The sequence below is a fragment of the Podarcis erhardii genome (genome assembly GCF_964252035.2).
Source record: "Podarcis erhardii genome assembly, chromosome: 1".
Taxonomy (NCBI): domain Eukaryota; kingdom Metazoa; phylum Chordata; class Lepidosauria; order Squamata; family Lacertidae; genus Podarcis; species Podarcis erhardii.
The window spans coordinates 24368965-24390427 of NC_138497.1; the positions used below are offsets into that span (position 1 = coordinate 24368965).

Consider the following 21463-nt stretch of genomic DNA (forward strand, 5'->3'; position numbering starts at 1 on the left):
TTACATTAAGAATAATTAAAATATAGTATCAAAGTACCCATCACTCGGGGTGTTTATCAAGTTTATCAAAACACGCGGTAATAACAACATATAGATGAAGGGAACATAGATGAAGGGAACGCAGTGGATGTAGTCTACCTTGATTTCAGCAAGGCATTTGACAAGGTGCCCCATGATATTCTTGTAAAGAAGCTGGTAAAATGCGGACTTGACTATGCTACCACTCAGTGGATTTGTAACTGAACCCAAAGGGTGCTCATCAATGGTTCCTCTTCATCCTGGAGAAGAGTGACTAGTGGGGTGCCACAGGGTTCTGTCTTGGGCCCGGTCTTATTCAACATCTTTATCAACGACTTGGATGATGGACTCAAGGGCATCCTGATCAAATTTGCAGATGACACCAAACTGGGAGGGGTGGCTAACACCCCAGAGGACAGGATCACACTTCAAAACGACCTTGACAGATTAGAGAACTGGGCCAAAACAAACAACATGAATTTTAATAGGGAGAAATGTAAAGTGTTGCACTTGGGCAAAAAAAATGAGAGGCACAAATACAAGATGGGTGACACCTGGCTTGAGAGCAGTACATGTGAAAAGGATCTAGGAGTCTTGGTTGACCACAAACTTGACATGAGCCAACAGTGTGACGCGGCCGCTAAAAAAGCCAATGCAATTCTGGGCTGCATCAATAGGAGTATAGCATCTAGATCAAGGGAAGTAATAGTGCCACTGTATTCTGCTCTGGTCAGACCTCACCTGGAGTACTGTGTCCAGTTCTAGGCACCACAGTTCAAGAAGGACACGGACAAACTGGAACGTGTCCAGAGGAGGGCAACCAAAATGGTCAAAGGCCTGGAAACGATGCCTTATGAGGAACGGCTAAGGGAGCTGGGCATGTTTAGCCTGGAGAAGAGGAGGTTAAGGGGTGACATGATAGCCATGTTCAAATATATAAAAGGATGTCACATAGAGGAGGGAGAAAGGTTGTTTTCTGCTGCTCCAGAGAAGCGGACACGGAGCAATGGTTCCAAACTACAAGAAAGAAGATTCCACCTAAACATTAGGAAGAACTTCCTGACAGTAAGAGCTGTTCGACAGTGGAATTTGCCAAGGAGTGTGGTGGAGTCTCCTTCTTTGGAGGTCTTTAAGCAGAGGCTTGACAACCATATGTCAGGAGTGCTCTGATGGTGTTTCCTGCTTGGCAGGGGATTGGACTCGATGGCCCTTGTGGTCTCTTCCAACTCTATGATTCTATGATATACGTCTACAGGGTTGCTGATGTTCTTACTCTTTTGCTGGAGTTCTTCCTTTGCTTGGACCTTCTCACTCTTACATTTTGCATCACTGATGAGTAGCTATAAAAATTCTGTCATGGACCTGTAAGGAAAGGATGACTTAAAGTTTATTGCTCCACCCCTAATCAGTGTTTCACCTCTTTGCTGTGGATCAGCTAAGAAAGCTAAGAAATGGCTGTGCAAATATCAGTTCCTGAGAAACAAATTGCTCTCACTTGGCGGTTATCATGGTGAAATCAAAGTGTCTGTGGCCCTGCAGATGTTGTTGGACCACCAGTCTCACCAGCTGGACCTCCGTGTCCGGGCTGAATGACACGGGTAGAAATGCTCCTTCAGGTATACAGGGCCAAGGCCATTTATGGTTCTATAACGCCAGTGTTATATGGTCCTGGCAGCTGCCGCCAGTTGTAGTTTCTGAGTCATCTTCAAAGGTAGCCCCACGTAGAGTGCATTGCAGTAGTCCAAGTGGGAGATAACCAGAGCTTGTACCACGCTGGTGAGACAGAGCACAGGCAGGTAGGGACTGATGGAGCTGCCTTGAATTTAGAATTAACCTGTGTCTCCATGGACAGCCGTGAGTCCAAAATGACCCCAAGGCTATGCACCTGGTTCTTTAGGGGCATAGAATCACTCTGAAACCCAGGAACCCTCCATTGCAGCCCTAGATACACCCCCCTCCCCAGTCATGGCACTGGAGCAAGTGGGGCAAACAGAAACCTGGCTAAGTGAGACCCCAGCATCATGTACCCTGTTTGCCCATTGCCATCACTTCATGGTAGATATCCAGCTTGGAAGTGGGCAGGGGTTGTGGGCTGGAGGGACAGCTGTTTGGATTCCAGGCCAACTTACAACTTCAGCAAAACACGATCTTTGTTGTTGGGGAAACAGGGTTGCAGGCAGCGCAGCCTCATTATATGGCGAATAATAAAATGATCTTGGAAATTACTGTCATTGAGGATAAGTATTGAAAGTAATGAAACCTGACAAATTCGAGTTTAATAGACCTTCCTCGAGATTAGCTTGATCCATTAGGCTTGCTCCCTGCCTCCCAGATAGCCTTGTGGTCGTGAAGGACTTTTGAAAATCCAAAAGTAAATTTCGCTAACGGGTGATGTTAGGGCCACCCGGCTAAGGGCCCTTGTAAAGTGAGAGGGAAGGAGATTAGCCCGACTCATCTTCTCTCCAGGAAGGAGGCCTGCAAACGTGACTTGAATTCCATTAGCCAAGGACAGAACAATAAGACTCCCAGGGATGAGCTGTAGCTTAGTGGCAGAGCCCTGCTATGGATGCTCAGGAAGCTGCCTTACATTGAGCCAGTTCATTGGTCCATCTAGCTGCAGCGAGGCTCCTCACGGGGTCTCTGCCATGGGAGCATATTCACCCAGGGCTTTTCCAGCTGCATTGGCTCCCGGTGGAGTACAGGGTCAGATTTAAGGTTCTGGTTTTGACCTTTAAAGCCCTTCATGGCCTAGGACCCTCGCACCTATGGGACCGCCTCTCCTGGTATGCCCCACAGATGACCTTAAGGTCCATATATAGCAACACCCTAGAGGTCCCGGGTCCTAAGAAAGTTAGATTAGCCTCAACCAGAGCCAGGGCCTTCTCAACACTGGCTCCAGCCTGGTGGAACGCTCTGTCTCTTGAGACCTGTGGGATCTGATTTCTTTCCTCAGGGCCTGTAAGACAGAGTTGTTCCACCTGGCCTTTGGCTTAGAATCAGTTTGATTCCCTCCCCCTCTTTCTTTTTCCTTTCTCCTCCTATGAAGAGATTGCACCCTAATGTTTTAATGTTGTATCTTAATAATTTAAATTGTATTTTAATCAACTTGTTTTTATTATTGGTTGTTAGCCGTCCTGAGCCCGGTCTTGGCTGGGAAGGGCGGGGTATAAATAAATAAATTATTATTATTATTATTATTATTATTATTACTGTCTGCTCTGACTGGCAGCAGCTCTCCAGGGTTTCAGGCAGGGAATCTTTCCCAAGCATGCTGCCAGGGCTTGAACCTTGGGCTTTCTGCATGCTGCTGAGCTGTGGTCCTTCCCATGTTCAAACCCTGACCTACCCAATTAGGTGAAACATCGTGGGCAGCAGGACTGGGAACTGGAATCCATGTCTGAGATTAGACTGACTTGTTTATTTTCCACATCAGCCAACAGCAGCAACATGGTATGGTGCTGTTTCCTTCCGTTTCTGAGCTTCTGGGCCCATTCCAGAGCTAACGTTGACCCGGCTATATAAATCGAGAAACTGGTTAACACTGAATCAGACCTTTACACCATCTATCCCAGTGTGGGGCTAGAATGACAATAGTCCTGTCCATGCATTACTTGTGTGTATGGCATTAATGTCCCATGGCAGGAGCATGGCTGCACTCCTGGCCATGCCCCTGAGATTGTACCCTTGCAGGCACGCCAACTGTAGCAGGCAGAGGTGTCATCAGCCCCCTCAGTATTCCTTAGCAGGAGATTCAGCCCCCCCAAATATTGAGGGGGCGGAGGAGGTCGAACCACTTAGCTTAGTGTGGCGCAGCTAGGCTGTGGGGACCAGCACAGACTGGTGCAAGGTTGAACCGGCCTAAGCGGCATCTCCCAACATTGCGCAGGCTGGCACAGCCTTCCACTAGGCCACATTGGTTTGGCCTGCACCGCATTGGAAGATTTGTGGCATGTATCACGTGTGTGACATGTGTGCCACACACGCCAGCGCCTGCCCCCTCCCCCAATCTTGGGGGCAACCCGGCTCCTGCGACCCTTGCCTTTGCTGTTGTATAAACATTGGGAAAGACCCTGTGTGGAGTTCCTGTGCCTCAAATAGCCGTGTGGGAGTCCTGACTGAATGGAGATCCTAAGCTCCAAATCATGAGCAGCTGTCATTTTGTTTTCAGTTCCTTTCCTAATAGTCCCTAATATGCAATTCGCCCTTTTCACAGCTGCACATCTTCAACAAGCTATCCACCACAACCCCAAAGTTTTTGCCTTGGTTAGTCACCACCAGTAATTGCATCAGTGGCGTAGCGTGGGGGGTGCAGGGGGGGCCGGCGGCACCGGGCGCAACATCGGGGGGTTAGGGTTAGGGGTAGGGTTAGGGGGCGCAAATCCAGGGTTAGGGGGCGCAAATTACTTGCCTTGCCCCGGGTGCTGACAACCCACGCTACGCCACTGAATTGCATATGTGAAGTCAGGACTTTTTTGATCCAATGCACATCCCTTTAAACTTCCTTACATTGAATTGCATTTGAATGGCCATTCAGACAACGTGGAGCAACCTGCAAACCCTTTTTCTTGTTCTTTTTACCAGCTGAGGACTATATTGTACGCCTGTTCTCTGTGTTAGTGTCCAGGAGCCATTCAAACACCTCTTGCAAAAGTGTTCTAAGATGCCGCCACAAAAGCCTTGCTAATGAGACACATAAAGCACTGAGTGTGGCTCTGATGTTCTGGGCCTGAAGTTTTAGTGAGCAGTAAATGAATCTGCAATATTTTGCCCAATGTACTGTTGGGGAAAGTTGCAAGGGAGAACTGTTTCCGTTTTCAGAGCATACTTTTCTTCCTTTGGTGAACAGACATTGCTTAATGAGTTGTGAAATCAAACACTTTGATGGCAGGAAGATCAAATTGCTGAGTCTTAATCTAGGTTTGGTAATTTGTACAAAACTGCCTTTCTTCCCATACCATCTAAAAGTGGACCTTTTCAACTATGAGAAGAGGAGGAGGGAGCCCAAGTCTTGCTGTTCCTTATTCCAAGTCCTTCAAAATGGGGATAGCCAGCTCTCTAGATGCTGTTAGACTACAACTCCCATCAGCTCTAGCCAGATAGCCAGTTGTCAGAGATTATGGGAGTTGTAATCCAGCAACGTATATGTAGGTAACCACATTGGCTATATTTGATAGCTACTTGAAACAGATATGAACATAAGCTTTTATTTTTCTTACTTCAGAAGATATGTAATATCTGAACTTTCTGGTTATGTTGTTTAGCTCTTTCCTGCTCTAACTTGTGCTAATAGATAAATTCCCATCGATTGCAGTCAAGCACGGAGAGCAGAACCAATCAATTGAAAAGTAAAGTTAAGACAACAAGTACACTTCTTTTTCCACTTACCTTAATGGAAAGCTTTCAGGCCAGATCTGTCTTTGGCGCAACAGGACTTACAATGAGCAATTTGGACCAAGGATAATCTTGGCTCTTCCCATTTTGTTTTGACCTTTTCAGACTGTTGCTGTACAGGACTGATACAATTAAACATGCTCAGTGATATCCAAGCTTGAAAAATGGAAAAGGCAAAGCTGGAGTGAATGTTATTCTTTGTTTTCATTAAGGGATTGAGTTTTTTTATAATATAGATCTGGAAACACTAGAATTGGTTCCAGATAAATGCTAAAACTTCGTTTCGCGTTCCCCGAACAAGTTACAGTTATAGATTTGGCACAGCACCAGAACATCGCTGTGTTTATGCGCAACTGTCCAGTGAGGTTAAAGTATCTTTTCTGTATGTTTATAGCTCATGACAGTTTTGAGTGAGATGTCAGCGCCTACGGATGTGCTACTCACTCATTCATCAAAAATCTGTGCAAACTGGTTGCATGATTCAACAAAAAATACACGGCCGTCCTAAAGTGCACTAAGAAGGAACAAAATATGCTTGTTTGACAATATCAAGTGTTAGTCAAGGCTCGGGGATTTCACGAAAGCTCTCGCTTTACGCAATGAGATTACCATGCAGGAACAAGAAGGGAAATAATTGCAGATTTCCCCCCCCCCCCCCGCCCTACATTGATCATGATTACAATCTTTTTCATTCACTGATGGTGGGATAAAGGAATTGGGGAGGGTGGGGTGCTGCACCTCATTTTGACTATGAGAAGACTGTGTGGATTGTTGGCTGTAGGTTGCACACAACCACACAAATAAAACCCCACAAGCTAATATGAAAGCCAAAACATTTCCCACACCAGATGGATCTATGGTTGGAATCATAGAATTGTACGAGGCACGACGTGAGAACATTGGATTGGTTGGGCTATTAAGAAGGACCATAAGATTGTTTGTGACAGCAGTCAGACTATGTTTTCAAAAAGAAAAGGAAAAGCTCTGCTGCTGTTGCTTGTCCAAATACCCTCCCCACACCTCCCAAATGCCCCCTCCCCAATTTCCAGTAATAAAAAGAAGGAATCAAAAACATTTAGCAGAGATGTAGTTAAAGATATACTAAAAAAAATAAACATCCTACAATATATTAGCCATAGGGTCGCAATGCTAAAAAAAAGAAGCCATAAAATTTACATATGCTGAGTTATGGATATAGATGCACAGGCGATGCTGGATTTCACTGCCCAGGTATGAGAAGTGATCAACATTTTCCAACATTACACCACTGAGTTGGATTTGTGGCGCTGCAGAGGGGTTATTTTGTACTTGTCAGTGCAGCACTTCAGTTTTTGGGATGTTGAGTGATAAGCCAAGCTTTTCATAAGCTTCTGTGAAGATATTTAGAATGGATTCTGTGGAAGGATGTGAGGATCCAGAACTGGCCTCCACAGTCACGGACTCATTGTTCAAACCGTGTTTATGGAAGACAATCTCACTCGGCTACAAGTGATCGCAGAAGAAGAAGAAGAAGAAGAAGAAGAAGAAGAAGAAGAAGAAAGATGCACACTTAGAAAGAAGTACTGTAATTTAAATAGAAGGGCAAAACAACTCACCATAGCGAGCCAACCTGTGTACCTGCTCACCTTGTTTTGTGAGTGCTGTTGGTGGGTCACTTCAGGGTCCCTGGTCTTCCTTCAGAAATTTGACTTGAACCAGACAGCCTGCCTTAAAATGGAGGGCTCTCCTTGGAGAGTCCAACAAATGCAGGGCATTCCTACGTAAAGGAAGACATAGGGCTGCCTGCTTAACACCTCTGCAGCTGCAGCCTGTGAAATAACAGGCTGCGCATTGTCTGGTGGTGCTTCACTGTTCATGCGCAGGCATTCTCACATATGTACCTTGTAGACAAGATGGATCATCCCGTGCCCCCCTCCTGAGGAGTGAGCGACCCAAAACACCGATCAGAAGCAGAGACCGTCTTTAGTAAATAGGGTCAGCTGGGGCCACCCCACCCAAATGGGAGGCAGCATTCATGATTTATCTACTCGTTGTTTTTTTAGATGTAAGACTTTTATCACCGTTGCAGAATATCCTAAACCACATTAACTAGTTCTGTGTGAAGCATTACCATGAATAATTGAAGTTAATCTGCACTTGTTAACAAAATGCATCAGGAGATACATTATCCATGCCTTAATTGAAGCCGTGTGCTTAGGCCTCATTCTGCAAAGTACACAGTGCCCCAAGCCCTTAGTTACCATTGAAAACTGAAAATGCTCAGCTCTTAGAAACTCAAGGCCTATGCTATTTACTAAAGTGTGTTTGTGTGTGAAAAGTGGCCTTTAATGGGCGCAAACAATATTCTTATGGGAGCCCATTTTGAATCTGCTGCAGCAACACATTGTAGATTCTTTTGACATCATCCAGTAGTCCGGCTTTATTTAGCCATGGCAACTGTGTCAAATTAACTCCCGTCTTCCAGTAGAGAGACTGCAGCTTTGTTTCTTTTTTCCTCTCAAGGGAATCATCGTTATAAGATGCATTAATAGTCACCAGAAAAAAATGGGAGGAAAATTTTGAATAAAAGTTTAGCTTTTCATATTGTTCTGATTTATTTTCTTTAAGGTGGTAGTCTACCCTTTTCAGGATGCTGAAAATTATAGAGACAGTGGTTACATACAACCCTGGACAGGGAAATTGCTCATGGCCCTTACAGTTTCCATATGATAGTCATGCAGAAGTTGGGGCGCGGCAGCCATGTGAAAGCAGGCAAATGTTACATGAAAACCTAAGAAGAAGAATAAAAAAAACTTCGCTCCCTTTCCAAGTTACAAAGCTGATAAAATAAGAGAGGTCTAAGTACCGAGAAGTACAAAATCACTTTAGAAAATGAAGACGTTTATTATAATAATGTGTGGTGGAGTATATTAAAACTGTCTCACACTTGTAAGTCTTTGGTGGGAGGAAATGTTGTTGTTATTGCCATAATGTTCCTTTTCTGTTGTGAACATGCTTTCGTGAAAAATCAATAAATCACTTCTTTTTAAATGACCAAAATAATGTTTGTCTTTTTTCATAGGGATTTGCATCTATGCTACAATGTATGTTTAAATACTTATAAGGTGGTCGTGTGCTAGGGAGATATTTTATAGATTTGAGATCAGAACTGATTTGTGATACAGTCATACCTCGGAAGTTGAATGGAATCCATTCCAGAAGTCCGTTCAGTTTCGTTCCAATCGGAAGCTGCGTTGGACATTTGGGTTCCAAAGAAAGTTTGCAAACCGGAACACTCACTTCCAGGTTTGTGGTGTTCGGGAGTCAAAATGTTTGACTCGCAAGGTGGTCAGAATCCAAGGTACGACTGTATATGTCCACAGCTGGATGGGTGATGGGTGGGACACAGCCCATGGTAGTGGCAGGTGGAGCCACTGTCACAGTTAAGAGCTGGTGAGCAACCGCTGGTCAGCCATGATGCCCATGGACAGAAAATGGAGGTGCAATCCTCTGCCTGAGTGCCGTGGTACATTATTGGACTGACCCTGTTACTGGGGTTGCACATTTGATTAGGAACTCTAGAGTGCGTGTGTATAGCCCTTTTTGCCTTCAGCCGGTTCTGTGGAGATTGTAGGCAAGCCAGATGCCTGATCTTCTGCCCTGTCCATGCATTCGGTCAGTATGTCTAGTCAAAGGTGACATTAGGACTTATTATCATGCATGACTGACATGAAGAGGTCAGATTGTGCAGCAAAATATACTCTCAGAACACTCTCTGGGGGAAATTGTGGCCAGTCTGAGGATACCAAGCCGGAAAGATCTAAATGGTCCAAATAAAGCTCTGGTTAACGGTAATGCAAGGGACAGTTGGTCCCAGATGAGAGTCCAAACCCCCACCCATATCAGTGGGCACACTCATAAAGTTCACAATGTACAGTAGATACTGTAATGATTACATAAGCAACACCTCCAACCACTAGGTGGTGCTATTCCATGTTCGTTGAGGTCAGCTAAAGTTCCATTGGCTTGGCTTGTGACTGTGTTGTAAGGACCAGATTTATTCTAGAGACTTATGTTGCTGGTTTAGATTGCAGGTCTCTAATACTCTGTTATTTCAACCAGGTATTACATTACGCTGCTTCAGTCATTACACATGCATGGAGCTCCCTTGCTGGATTGGGGCAATTCCTCAACACACACACACACACACCCTTACTTGGTACCTGCATAATACATAAAAGCCACATTAGGCAAGGTGTGTGACTAGGCACCCCTGGCAGTTGCTGGTTCCTTGGTCTGAACCAAGTTCCTCTGCAGCTTTATTCTCCTTAAATACGACCCATTTAAGCTTGAATAATATTAAGCAGCATTTTAATAGGAAGTGAGCATTTCTCTTCAGAAGCAGAGCAAGAAAGCCGGGGGGCAAAAGCGGCGGCAGGGGGTGCACGTGGATGGTGGTGGGGAAGAGATGTAATAATAATAATGGAACCAAAACTGTGTGCCTTTTACAAGAGACCTATAAAATGTAATCTTCCTCCCTGAACTCTTGCCTTTTCAAAGGATGAAGATTAGACTTGCCACTTAGCTAATGCACTTGAGAGGAATTCTAGGTTCTACCTCATTTGGAGTTTCCATCTGAAAAATTCCATGTGTAGAATTGTGTTCCTTCTTCGCATGACAAAATTGGGACCGTATAAATTGTTATGAAATATGGACAGCAGTCAAAAGATGGAACCCCACCAGGAGTGTGTTACCCATAGAAGCTAGTGGCGCGGGACGGCCACTGGAGGGTGCAGGGAAGAGGCAGTAGCTGGACGTTGTGCCTCCCGGCATCAGCTCGCCTCCCTCACCCACCTCTGCCATGCCGCGCCAAAGCAGTGCCGCGCCCGGAGCCTCCATCTGTTATGGCCACCGCAGCACAAAGCGGCCAGCTGAGCCGGGAGGCGCCACGTCCAGTCTCCACCTCTTCCCTGCTGGAGGAGCCGCCCTCTAACCGCTGCCTGCCTCCTCTAGCCCCACCAGCAGCACCGTCCTCCCTAAAAAACTCTGGGAAACATTGGGGGGGGCGCCGGAGGGAGCTTTGCACCACAGCGCTGGATATGCTTAAGATGGCCCTGAACCTCACTCCAAATAAAGCTACAATCAAACCTTTGATGGCAGCAGGTGTGCTTGTGGTATTTAAAATGGTAGCTGTTCATGGCGACCGTGTACTATGTTCAGTAACTGAGACAATATCTACCAGTTTCTGGGGGTCCTGAGTGGGTGAATACTGTTGTGCTCTTGTCCTAATTGTGGGCTTCCCTTAGCCATCTAGTTGGCCACTATGAGAGCAGTGGTCTAGATTAGGCCTTTGGTCTGACCCAATGGAGCTCCCCTTATGCTCTTCAACTAGTGTTTCTTGAAGAGAACTTACAAAGCATGAAAGAGAAACTCATCTCTCAACTCATCTCTCAAACTCAACTCGTCTCTCCAAACACTCAGGAATGGGTTGATGGATGCATCTTGGAGGGTATCCTATTGCCTGCTGTTGAATATTTATATATGTATCTCCCTTATTCTCACAACAAACAGGAGTTTAAGAATAATGTAAGAAGAGCTCTCCTATGTCTGACCCGAAATTCATCTAGTTTACACTGCAGTCCACCCTGCCCAGGTGGAATACTCAGGTGTTCTGGGGCCTGGCAAGGATTCTGTTGGCAGCATGACATGTTTGTCAGGTGGAAGGGGGAGCTCCATGCCTGGGGGGGGGGGGTTGACACTGGCATTTCCTCACAGGGTGGACTGGGTGGAAGGACAGCCCTATTCAGTCCAATGCCTCCACCCTAGCTGGCTCAAAAGGGGGTTGAATTGCAGTCTTAGCATGCTTGGTTTCTCAACGAACTGCCTCGGAAAGGCAACAGCCAAGACCTGAAGTCAGTACAGTGGTACCTCAGGTTAAGTACTTAATTCGTTCTGGAGGTTTGTACTTAACCTGAAACTGTTCTTAACCTGAAGCACCACTTTAGCTGATCGGGCCTCCCGCTGCTGCTGCGCCGCTGGAGCACAATTTCTGTTCTCATCCTGAAGCAAAGTTATTAACCTGAAGCACTATTTCTGGGTTAGCGGAGTCTGTAACCTGAAGCGTATGTAACCCGAGGTACCACTGTAATACTCATGTGCCGACCCTGTAGGGCTGTTTCCCAAACTTGGGCCTCCAACTTTTTTTTATTACAACTCCCAGTGGTCAGGGATGATGGGAATTGTAGCCCCAAAACAACTAGAGACCCAAGTTTGGGAAACAAGGCCCTTGGGTTCGCCAAACAGCAGAGCAGCCACTAAAATGGGCAACAGCAATGGAAACGTCTGGCTCTGTGCAAGCCACTTGTAGTTTCTGCTGAAGCAAAGTGACACTGAGCCTGAGTCTTTGGCACCTGGGTTGATGATAAGGGTGGGAATAACATTGTATGTTATAAGAGGCTGAGAAGGCCATTTCAGGCAGCACAGCAGGCTGTGAAACCCTAACATTCTTACTGGTTTGGAAAAGATGCTTATGTGAATGTGTCTATGACTTGAACGGCAATGGAAAACAAAAGCAAGTTGCTTTTGGCTACACTCCCCCCCCCCGAAAGATTTTGAGTAGGGTCTGGTCCCATCTCTGATCATTATAAAGAGGGGTCTCCTTACTACACTTTCTCCTTTTCATTGTAGTGAGAATATTCCTTGGCTTTCGGCCTCTGAATACCAGTTGCTAGTTAAGGAGGCAGCTGTTACACTCAGGTCCTGCTGGCAGGATTCCCATGGGCAGCTGGTTGGCCACTATCAAAACAGGATGTTGCTGGACTAGGTGAGCCTCTGGCCTGATCCAGTAGAGCTCTTTTTACATTTACTGGTTCAGCTTTACTCACTAGGGTTCAATTCTGAAGCCACATGAATACCCACCTGCCTTTCCCTGTCCTCTTGAATACATTTCATATCCAAAGATGGACATAACTCACAGGATTTTCATTGATCCTCGGTTTTTCTGATAGTGCTCACTGTGTTGGCATCACCTGTGGCCCTCAGGTCCTGCTTTTAGGCTTCCTATGGACATCTTAAAAAGCAGAGACATCACCTTGCCAACAAAGGTCTGTATAGTTAAAGCTATGGTTTTCCAAGTAGTGATGTATGGAAGTGAGAGCTGGACCATAAAGAAGGCTGATCGCCGAAGAATTGATGCTTTTGAATTATGGTGCTGGAGGAGACTCTTGAGAGTCCCATGGACTGCAAGAAGATCAAACCTATTCATTCATAAGGAAATCAGCCCTGAGTGCTCACTGGAAGGACAGATCCTGAAGCTGAGACTCCAATACTTTGGCCACCTCATGAGAAGAGAAGACTCCCTGGAAAAGAACCTGATGTTGGGAAAGATGGAGGGCACAAGGAGAAGGGGACGACAGAGGACGAGATGGTTGGACAGTGTCCTCGAAGCTACCAGCATGAATTTGACCAAACTGCGGGAGGCAGTGGAAGACAGGAATGCCTGGCGTGCTCTGGTCCATGGAGTCACGAAGAGTCAGACACGACTAAACAACAACAACAACAACATTTGTGGCAGGCCACTGTGAAAACAGGTTGTTGGTCTAGTTGGGCCTTTGGCCTGATCCAACAGGTTTTTCTTACGTTCTCATGTCTATATTCTCTTTTAATAGCAAGTACTCCAATCTTCCTGTCTTGTCTTGGGGGCATTAACACAGCAGCATGTCCCCACCAGGGAAGGTGGACGAGCTCCTCTTTATATACTGTATGAACACATTTGTGTGGGCTGAAGAGCTATCTCTGCTTCTTTGGGGATTTGTGTGAGAGTGGCGATGCCTGTGAGCTTATGGGGATGGCTGTGTATGAGAGCTAAGCTGGGAGTGCTTGTGTGTGTGTGTATAATTTTTATTCCTGCAGAAAAACAACGTCAACAACAGCCAGTGGGTCAATCGCAGTCTGTAAATTCTATTACTGTAATTGCAGTAATGGGTAATCTGCAGGGATAGGTTTGTAAGTGTGAAACAGATGCCGAGAATGGAGAAAGACGGCAACACTCCACTCAGTTGTTATTTTCCCAGCGGCTCTGTCCCTACCTTTGCGTCCCCTCCTGGCCCCACCCACTTTGCACTGGGAACCATCTTGGCTGTGAGTCCTAGAATACATGCTCCCTGCCTTGCAGGACTTTCCCCACCCGGCCATTTCAATGATTGATTGAGATGTTGTATTGGGGAAGCCTACTTTGTGCATAGGCTCTCCCTGTGGTTTAGAACAGTGAATAGCAACAGAACAGGGCTAGTCAGTTTCATGAATGAGTTATTCAGATTTGTTGGAGTCTTCCCTTGCAATCTGCTTGCGCAATTAGTCTCCATGGCACCCTAGAGCAATGGTGTTGCCCCCTGGTTGGCTGTTTGTTTGCTTCTATGATTTCTCAATTTGTCCTCAGTGCAAGGCAAGAAGCTACTTTTAGGGTGCATACAATTAAATTGATTGATATAAGCAAATTGGGGGTGGTCATTTCTTGTTTCCACTGCAAAATATTGAAATTCCCCCGATCCTTTCATGCTTCAACTGTTCACTGGATGTTCATCCTTTTGCGGAAGAAATATATCCTTAATAAACTAAAATCCTTCTGTTTGCTTTAAACTTGTTGTCTCTCAATTGCATCAAATGACCGCCATTAATGATTAACGACCAAAGGCATAGTCAAGATCCCTATTGATTTTCCCTAGAGTAATCATGATTTTATACATCTGTTTTATTGCCTTTTGTGCTTTCATGCCCATACTAAAGAATACAATGTTTGTCATCTCTTCTGATATGCAAATTGTTCCATAGTTAGGTCATTATTTAAAAACAGTTGCTCTGCGTGCCTTCATATCTGCAAAGAGAGAAACCAAAAGTGTAACTGTGGTATGTCGAGAAAGAACCATCAGAGAACCACCAGAAGCCACGCATTTAATTACTCTTCATCAGCTTTCCTTTTCATGATGCTGGCTGGGCAGGTGGGAACTGTAGTCCAACAATAAATGGAGGGCACCAGGCTGAGGGAGCCTGCTGCCTGTCTATCATCGCTCTCAACCAGTAGTGGCCCAAACAAGATGTGACTTTTTCCTTTGGCTAGAAACAGGATGACTTCAAGTCAGATCATCCATGTCATGCCAAATTTGATCCTGAGCTACGTTACGTCACCTTCTGTGGTTTTCAACAGATTTGCTTAAAAACAGGACATTGGTTCTTGGGAAAGTCCTGACCTCCTAGAAATTATGCAGATTACAAACCAGAAAGGGCCAAACACCAGCCGCCCCTCCCTCCCTGATCAGGACCATCCACCCAAGAACAGAGATTTCAAATCAACCCAAGCAGTTCAAACCTCAAGCAGAGAACAGATAAGCTGACTGAAACACACAGAAGCATAGAATTGTATAATTGGAAGGGACCCTGAGGATCGTCTAGTCCATGGGAAGGCAAAGTAAGGCCCGGGGGCCGAATGCAGCCCAATTGCCTTCTCAATCTGGCCCACGGACGGTCTGGGAATTAGTGTGTTTTTACATGAGTAGAATGTGTCCTTTTATTTAAAATGTATCTCTGGGTTATTTGTGGGGCCTGCCTGGTGTTTTTACATGAGTAGAACATGTGCTTTTATTTAAAATGCATCTCTGGGTTATTTGTGCAGCATAGGAATTCGTTCATTTGTTTTTTTCAAAATATAGTCCGGCCCCCCCACAAGGTCTGAGGGACAGTGGACCGGCCCCCTGCTGAAAAAGTTTGCTGACCCCTGTCCAACCCCCTGCAATGCAGGAATATGCAGCTGTCCCATATGGGGATTGAACCTGCAACCTTGGTGTTACCAGCACCACGCTCTAGCCAACTGGAGAATGGGTTGCCAGGCCTTCAACAGCACAGAGCTATTAGCTCAAAAATATTCAAGCACGAAACCCAAACTGCACACATGGAGCATGAAAACTACATTTTTGTCTCTAAATGGGAATCTTTTGAATACTGCTGATATAGTATATAGTATTGCAAGCTGCCTTTCATAACACAGTGGTACCTCCGGTTGCGGACGGGATCCGTTCCGGAGCTCTGGTCAGATCCTGAGGTTTCCACAACCGGAGGGACCGCTTCCGTGCATGCATGCGGCACAGTAGAGTGCTTCTGCACGTGCGGTGAAACACTTCTGGGGTTGCCGCTTTTGCAATGCGAAGTTTTCTTTACCCGACGGTAACGTAAGCTGAGGTGCTACTGTAATAGCTTGTGGACATGTGGTGGTTACTGAGCGATCCAGGCTTTAAAGATCAGAACCAGCACTTTGAACTGAGCCTGGAAACTGATGGCTAACTAATGGAATTGGGTCAGTTGGGTCCTTAACAGTTTGAGAGGCCTAAGACCTGGCTGTTTGGGACTGGGCTCCAGATCTCCTACCTTTGCCCCTCCCCTTGGAAACTTTATTTACCTTTACCTTTACAGGGAAGCATTCCTTCTGAACTAAATTTCCACTTATGCATATAAAACATCACCTGTAAAGTTGAATGCTGGGTCTGGGCCCCACATCTTTTAATCAGACCCACAAGGTATATGGATTAGCCTGCTTATAGCACGGTAGTAAGTGCTGATGTTATACATTTACATTTAACCTGGGTTATCTACTTGGTACTGCATTTCTGTCTTTACCGGGTCCCCAGCTGCTTTTGTGGCATAACCCTTGCACCTTTAATAACCCCACAGCAAGCAAAAGCTTGGCCAGAGACACTTCCCCCCAAACTACATGCTCATCTACTTAATTTGGAGCTGTTAAGCATGTCTTTAAAGTACGATGCCACTGTGAGAAGAGGATGCTAGAGGTAACGGGCCTTTAGTCTGGTTCAGTAGGGCTCTTGCAGGAATCGCGCCAGACAAAAAGGCTGGCAACCCTAGCTAGGGAGCATATTAAACGTCAGTTTTGGATTCCTGCTGTGTTGTTGTGATGGAGATTGGTTTGACGAATGGCACCCTTCCCAGATTCAACTTGTGGCAATGCAAAATGTTTTGTGGATGGCAATTCCAGAGACTTGACACTGAGATAATTAATGTTGCTATCTTGAAAAGTTGAGGTTTATGCCTCAGTATAAATATTTGCAGGAACATTTGAGATTTAGTAGCCTGACATGCAGAAGTTAAGAAGCTGAAACTTTCCCCAGAGTAGAACTGAAGTCTGGAGGCAGGCGGTGATGTTTAAGAGAGCTGAAAGTCAATTCAGAGTCCTTTGTGGGGATACATTTCTTTTGTCCCGTTTTTGGCTTTGGTCAAACAGGTTCTGTGGGTTTTTGAAGTCATTCAAAACCTGCATACCAGAAATGGGAAGAATTTATGCATCCCAAAGAGTGATCAAACCCCCTTCAACTTGGTAAAAGCGGGACAGAAACACCTCTTTCCAACCAAAGTAATGGGGAAAGATTTGCCTTTAATTCAATGGTGTTGAAGGCACAGGAGCAGGAGCAATTAAAAGTTGACAGCCCGATCATCAGAAGGAAAGACTGGAAAAGTAGTGTTTTTCTGTAGTGAATGATCTTTTTTTAAGGTATGCAGTGCAGACCTAGATATGCCTACTGACTATGAGAAGAAATTTCCACTTTGTAAAATGGCACTTATTTCCAAATGGGCCTATACAGGATTGCGGCGTCTATTTAACTTGAATTTGTTCTTTGGTTTTTATAGCTGTTAGGACCCTATTGTATATCACAATTTTATCAGCCTTTCAGCTCTTTATGAAGCGTATTTCCTTTCACAACTCAAGTTCCACAGAGTTTTAAAACTGTTGTCCTGGCTTTGTGTGTGTGTGTGTGTGTGTGTGTGTGTGTGTGTGTGCGCGCGCGCGTGCGCACATGCTTGTTTTTAAATCAAACGGCTGCTGTGGAAAGACTTAGAACTTAAAGCTTCTCCATTTGCCACCAAATGAACTAGGATCTGAACTCTGCTGGTCAGACAGGTTGTTGAATGAGGGCATGTGACACAGTTTCAAAGCAGGATTTTGCCAACACCCTTCAGCTAGATGGGAGATACTGTACAAGAATCTTGTCAGGCATAGGGCTTCAGAGGAGTTAAGACTTGTGCTGGTACACAAAGATTGCAAAATACTTTGTTACTGTTGTCTTGATTCTCTCTGGTTCACACTCTTTCAAACTCAGCTGCTTTTCTCCCTTTCTACAAATGGGGACAATGGGAATTCCAAAGTGTTATTTTATGCTCCAGTCCAAGAAGTGGATGGAAAGAGCCATATTATTACAAGCTCAGTGTGGCAGTTCCTGGTAGGTGATCGTGCCTTTTAAAATTTAAAGAATAATGCAGCAATGTGCCTAAGAGTAACAAGCAGTGCAACTATTCCCCCCCCCCTCCAATAATGGCTGAATCAGAGTGTTAGTTGTGTGTGTGGACCTTTATGAAGTGCAAATGTTAAACTTCTCTGCTTCCCTTTGCATGCTTACTCGTTAGTTTATGCGTGTTGCGTAAAACCTCTTGCAAGCTGGATATTCCTGCAGTACTTCTAAAACTTGCTCCAGAGACTGCCTAGTTATTTCTTATTCTCCGAGTATCATCTGACATTCAGTCTGTATGCAAGTCCCATTGGCTTCACGGAGGGGAGAGGCGCTGACTTATTGGAGGGTGGAATTTGGCCTTCGTTTAGTTTCATTTTTAACTTTTGCACACTTCGTCCAAGGCTGACTTGCCCAAGGTTTAACTGCAGTTTCTAAAGCTGCGTGAGCAGCTTGCCTGAACTAGCAAAAGGGGCTTGGAAACCGACGTGCGAAGTTGGGCAAAGTCCCATTTAAGCAAATGGCTTACGTCTACAGCAAGTACTCTAACATCGACTACTACGTTTCAGGATGCTAACTGCACAAACACTGCCTTTGAGTTAAACAAGTGGATGAAAATTGCTCTTATTAATGTAAAGGCCTCAGAGGGGGAAGGGACAGGAAAGGCTGTTGCTACATTTATTATCTGGGCCAGAGGGGAAAAAAGAATGCAGGATTTGTTTTTCAAAATAAATTAAAATATGATTTAATTTTTTATTGCTATGCCCTGGATTGTGCAAGTCATCATGCAAACCGTGCCAGCCTGGGTGGCATTTTAGTATAACTCTGTTTCCTCAGAGCAGAAGCAAATGTAAAAAAAGAGTAATCAAGAGCTGAAATAATTGAAAGTGACTGTCGCTGTAAGTCTATTCCTTTTGGTCGCAGTGCTTCTCATTCATCACGTGTGTATCGGTCTTCTTGCATCCGTAGAGCTGGGTTTCGTTTTAAGGTCAGCCTTCAATTTCTGGAGAATATAATTTAAAGCTATTTATAGTGCTTTGCGATTGCCTGTAATAACTAATAGGGAGAAGGGGGACGAGCAGGATGCGTGTGTGAGAAAGGCCTGCTTTCTGCGGCCGAGAAATAAATGTGCAACAGCTGTGTCTGCCTTAACTTGATTAAAGTTTTTTTTTTTTTTAAGTGTAAACATAAGAATGACTCCGGACAAAAGAGCAGGAGCGAGCCGGGCTATCTGTTGTTATTGTAAGACTCTTTGCAGGCGTTAACTCTGGCTCATCGGGAGAGCGCTAGATTTCTGTGTTTAAAGTTTACTTTGCTGTTTGTCTGGAGTGGGGTCAGTGTTGTGGTGAATAATTTATAGGCAGCCTGAATGAGCTCATTAGTCACCTTTTCAGAGTTTAAATGAGTTTGGTGGTTGTCATTACATGGGCCCTTCTGTTCAGCCGCATGGCAAAATGACAGTTTGGCAGTTGGCTTGCTTGTAGCAGGCTAGGCCGCCTCTTTTCAGCGTGGGGTTTTCTTTTGTGTCCTATTCAAACACCCCATTCTGTTGCCCAGCGCTGGTCCGGTAACTCTCAGGCTTCGGGCGTTTCTTCAGCAGAGAGCTGGTGCTTGCACTATATGGCTCCTGGGTCCTTTTATTGTAGACTCTGGTGTCCTTCTGAGTTATCCGTCATTTTCATGCAACCAGCAGTTCTGGAGAATCCTGGTGTTTTTATGAGGAGACTCCAAAGCAGCCCATCTAGGACTGAGGATGCTCAGAGGCCACACAATACTGTTTGGATGTGGGGAGAAACCGAAAACAAAGGAGGAGTATCATGGAATTGTAGAGTTGGAATGACACCAAGGTTGGAACCCCCTGAAATACAGGAATCTTCAGAAAAAATGTGGGGCTAGAAGCCATGAGCCTGAGAATAAGAGTCTCATGCTCTACCGAATGAGCTATTCCAAGGAGTGGGGTGAAGTCTCCTGAAAAAGGGCATGGCTTAGGTGGCTTGGAAGCCTGAAGGAGAACGCTCCAGAACTGCAACGTTTTGTTGTAGGCCTTGCTTGTCAAGAGAGATCGCTTTACTCTGTGACGCAAATATGGTAGCGAAAAAGAAGTAACCGGAGTGAGGTTGCCATTCTTCTTTTTGCTAACTCTTCCCTGCTGCATGCAAAAGTTTAGCAAGGGAAGCTTTTCCTGGCGTGGAGAGGAAGTGATGTGAAAAACTCCCCCCCTCCTTTTTAATATAATTTTTTATTATCATTTTCAACAGTAATTAAACATACTTTTACATCTTATTCAAAACTTCCCCTGTTAACCTACGTGTGTTATTGTTAATACTTCTGTTTCTGTATCTTTAACAAGCTTTCAACCTCAAACCTCAGACAGCTGTTTTAGTCTAGGAGTGAAAAATAATTTGCTTCGAAGTTTGCTGTTGGATTGTTTGCATGTGGAAGAGTGTGAAGAGGGGCAAGCTTAATGAGCATATCTGTTTAGATGTTTCATCTCCGATCATCACTTGATCCAAGAATTATTTTGTACACCAGGAAGCATGCAAGTAACTAGATTAATATAACAACATAAATAGAGACTGCTGGATGAGGCCAGGGGCCCATCTAGTCTATCGGGTACCTGTGGGAAACCTGCAAGCGGGGCCTGAGCTGCAGTTTCCAGCAGCTGATATTCGGAAGCATCACTGCCAGACCCAGCAGTAGGATAAATGGATTGATTGCGTTTCTCCAAAGAGTGCAAGGTGGCGTATGTGGTTGTCCTCCTCAACAACAACCCTGCGAGGTAGGTTAGGCTGAGAGGCAGTGGCTGGCTCAAGATCACTCTGTGAGGCTTAATGTGAGGCTTAAACCACAGAGCCTAGGACTTGCCGATCAGAAGGTTGGCGGTTCGAATCCCTGCGACGGAGTGAGCTCCCTTTGCTCGGTCCCTGCTCCTGCCAAACTAGCAGTTTGAAAGCACATCAATGTGCAAGTAGATAAGTAGGTACTGCTCCGGTGGGAAGGTAAACGGCATTTCTGTGGGCTTCTCTGGTTCGTGGTTCGCCAGAAGTGGCTTAGTCATGCTGGCCACATGACCTGGAAGCTGTACGCCGGCTCCCTCGGCCAATAAACTGAGATGAGCGCCGCAACCCCAGAGTCGGCCACGACTGGACCTAATGGTCAGGGCTCCCTTTACCTTTACCTTTACCTTTATCCTAGCTGCTGCTACTACTACTACTACTACTACTACTACTACTACTACTATTCATTAAATTTGTATACCAGCCTTCATCTGCAGATCCCAAGGTGGTTCACAACATAAAATGACAACATAAAACCCACAAAATACATGGTAAAAATAAGAACAACAATAACAAACCAATAAACACAAGTTAACCATGGAAAGAGCCTGGTATGAACTTTGTGATCTGGACTAAAGTTCTCAAACTTCATTTTAAAAACCCACAACCTACCGCCACCAATTTATTTTATAACCTGAATACAGTGGTGCCTCGCAAGACGAAATTAATTCGTTACGCGAGTCTCTTTGTCTTGCGGTTTTTTCGTCTTGCGAAGCACCCCGATTAGCGAATTAGCGGATTAGCGCTATTAGCGGCTTAGCGGCTATTAGTGGCTAAGCGGCTATTAGCAGCTTAGCGGCTTCAAAAAAGGGGGGGGGAAGGGAAAAAACTTGCAAGACTCGCAAGACTCGTTTTCGTCTTGCAAAGCAAGCCCATAGGGAAATTCGTCTTGCGAAGCACCTCAAAAGACGGAAAACCCTTTCTTCTAGCGAGATTTTCGTCTTGCGAGGCATT

General features: G+C 45.2%; 1 protein-coding gene and 1 long non-coding RNA gene across 3 annotated transcripts in view; one reads left to right on the forward strand and one right to left on the reverse strand.

Moving 5' to 3' along the window:
* FOXN3 (forkhead box N3) overlaps positions 1-21463 on the forward strand; it is a 195214-nt gene that overhangs the window by 12152 nt on the left and 161599 nt on the right. The window contains exon 1 of one of the 2 annotated variants that reach the window (XM_081862922.1): positions 17217-17666. The exons of the other annotated variant lie outside the window; for it this stretch is intronic. The gene's annotated coding sequence lies outside the window, so the exon portion shown is untranslated. Of the gene's footprint in view, positions 1-17216; positions 17667-21463 lie in introns of those variants that run through there. 2 annotated transcript variants of the gene reach the window in all.
* Positions 1260-19908, reverse strand: LOC309345125. Its single transcript, XR_014158009.1, has 3 exons — positions 19059-19908; positions 5404-5565; positions 1260-1380 (listed from the first exon to the last, which is right to left on the reverse strand). It is a non-coding gene; the product is annotated as an uncharacterized lncRNA (long non-coding RNA).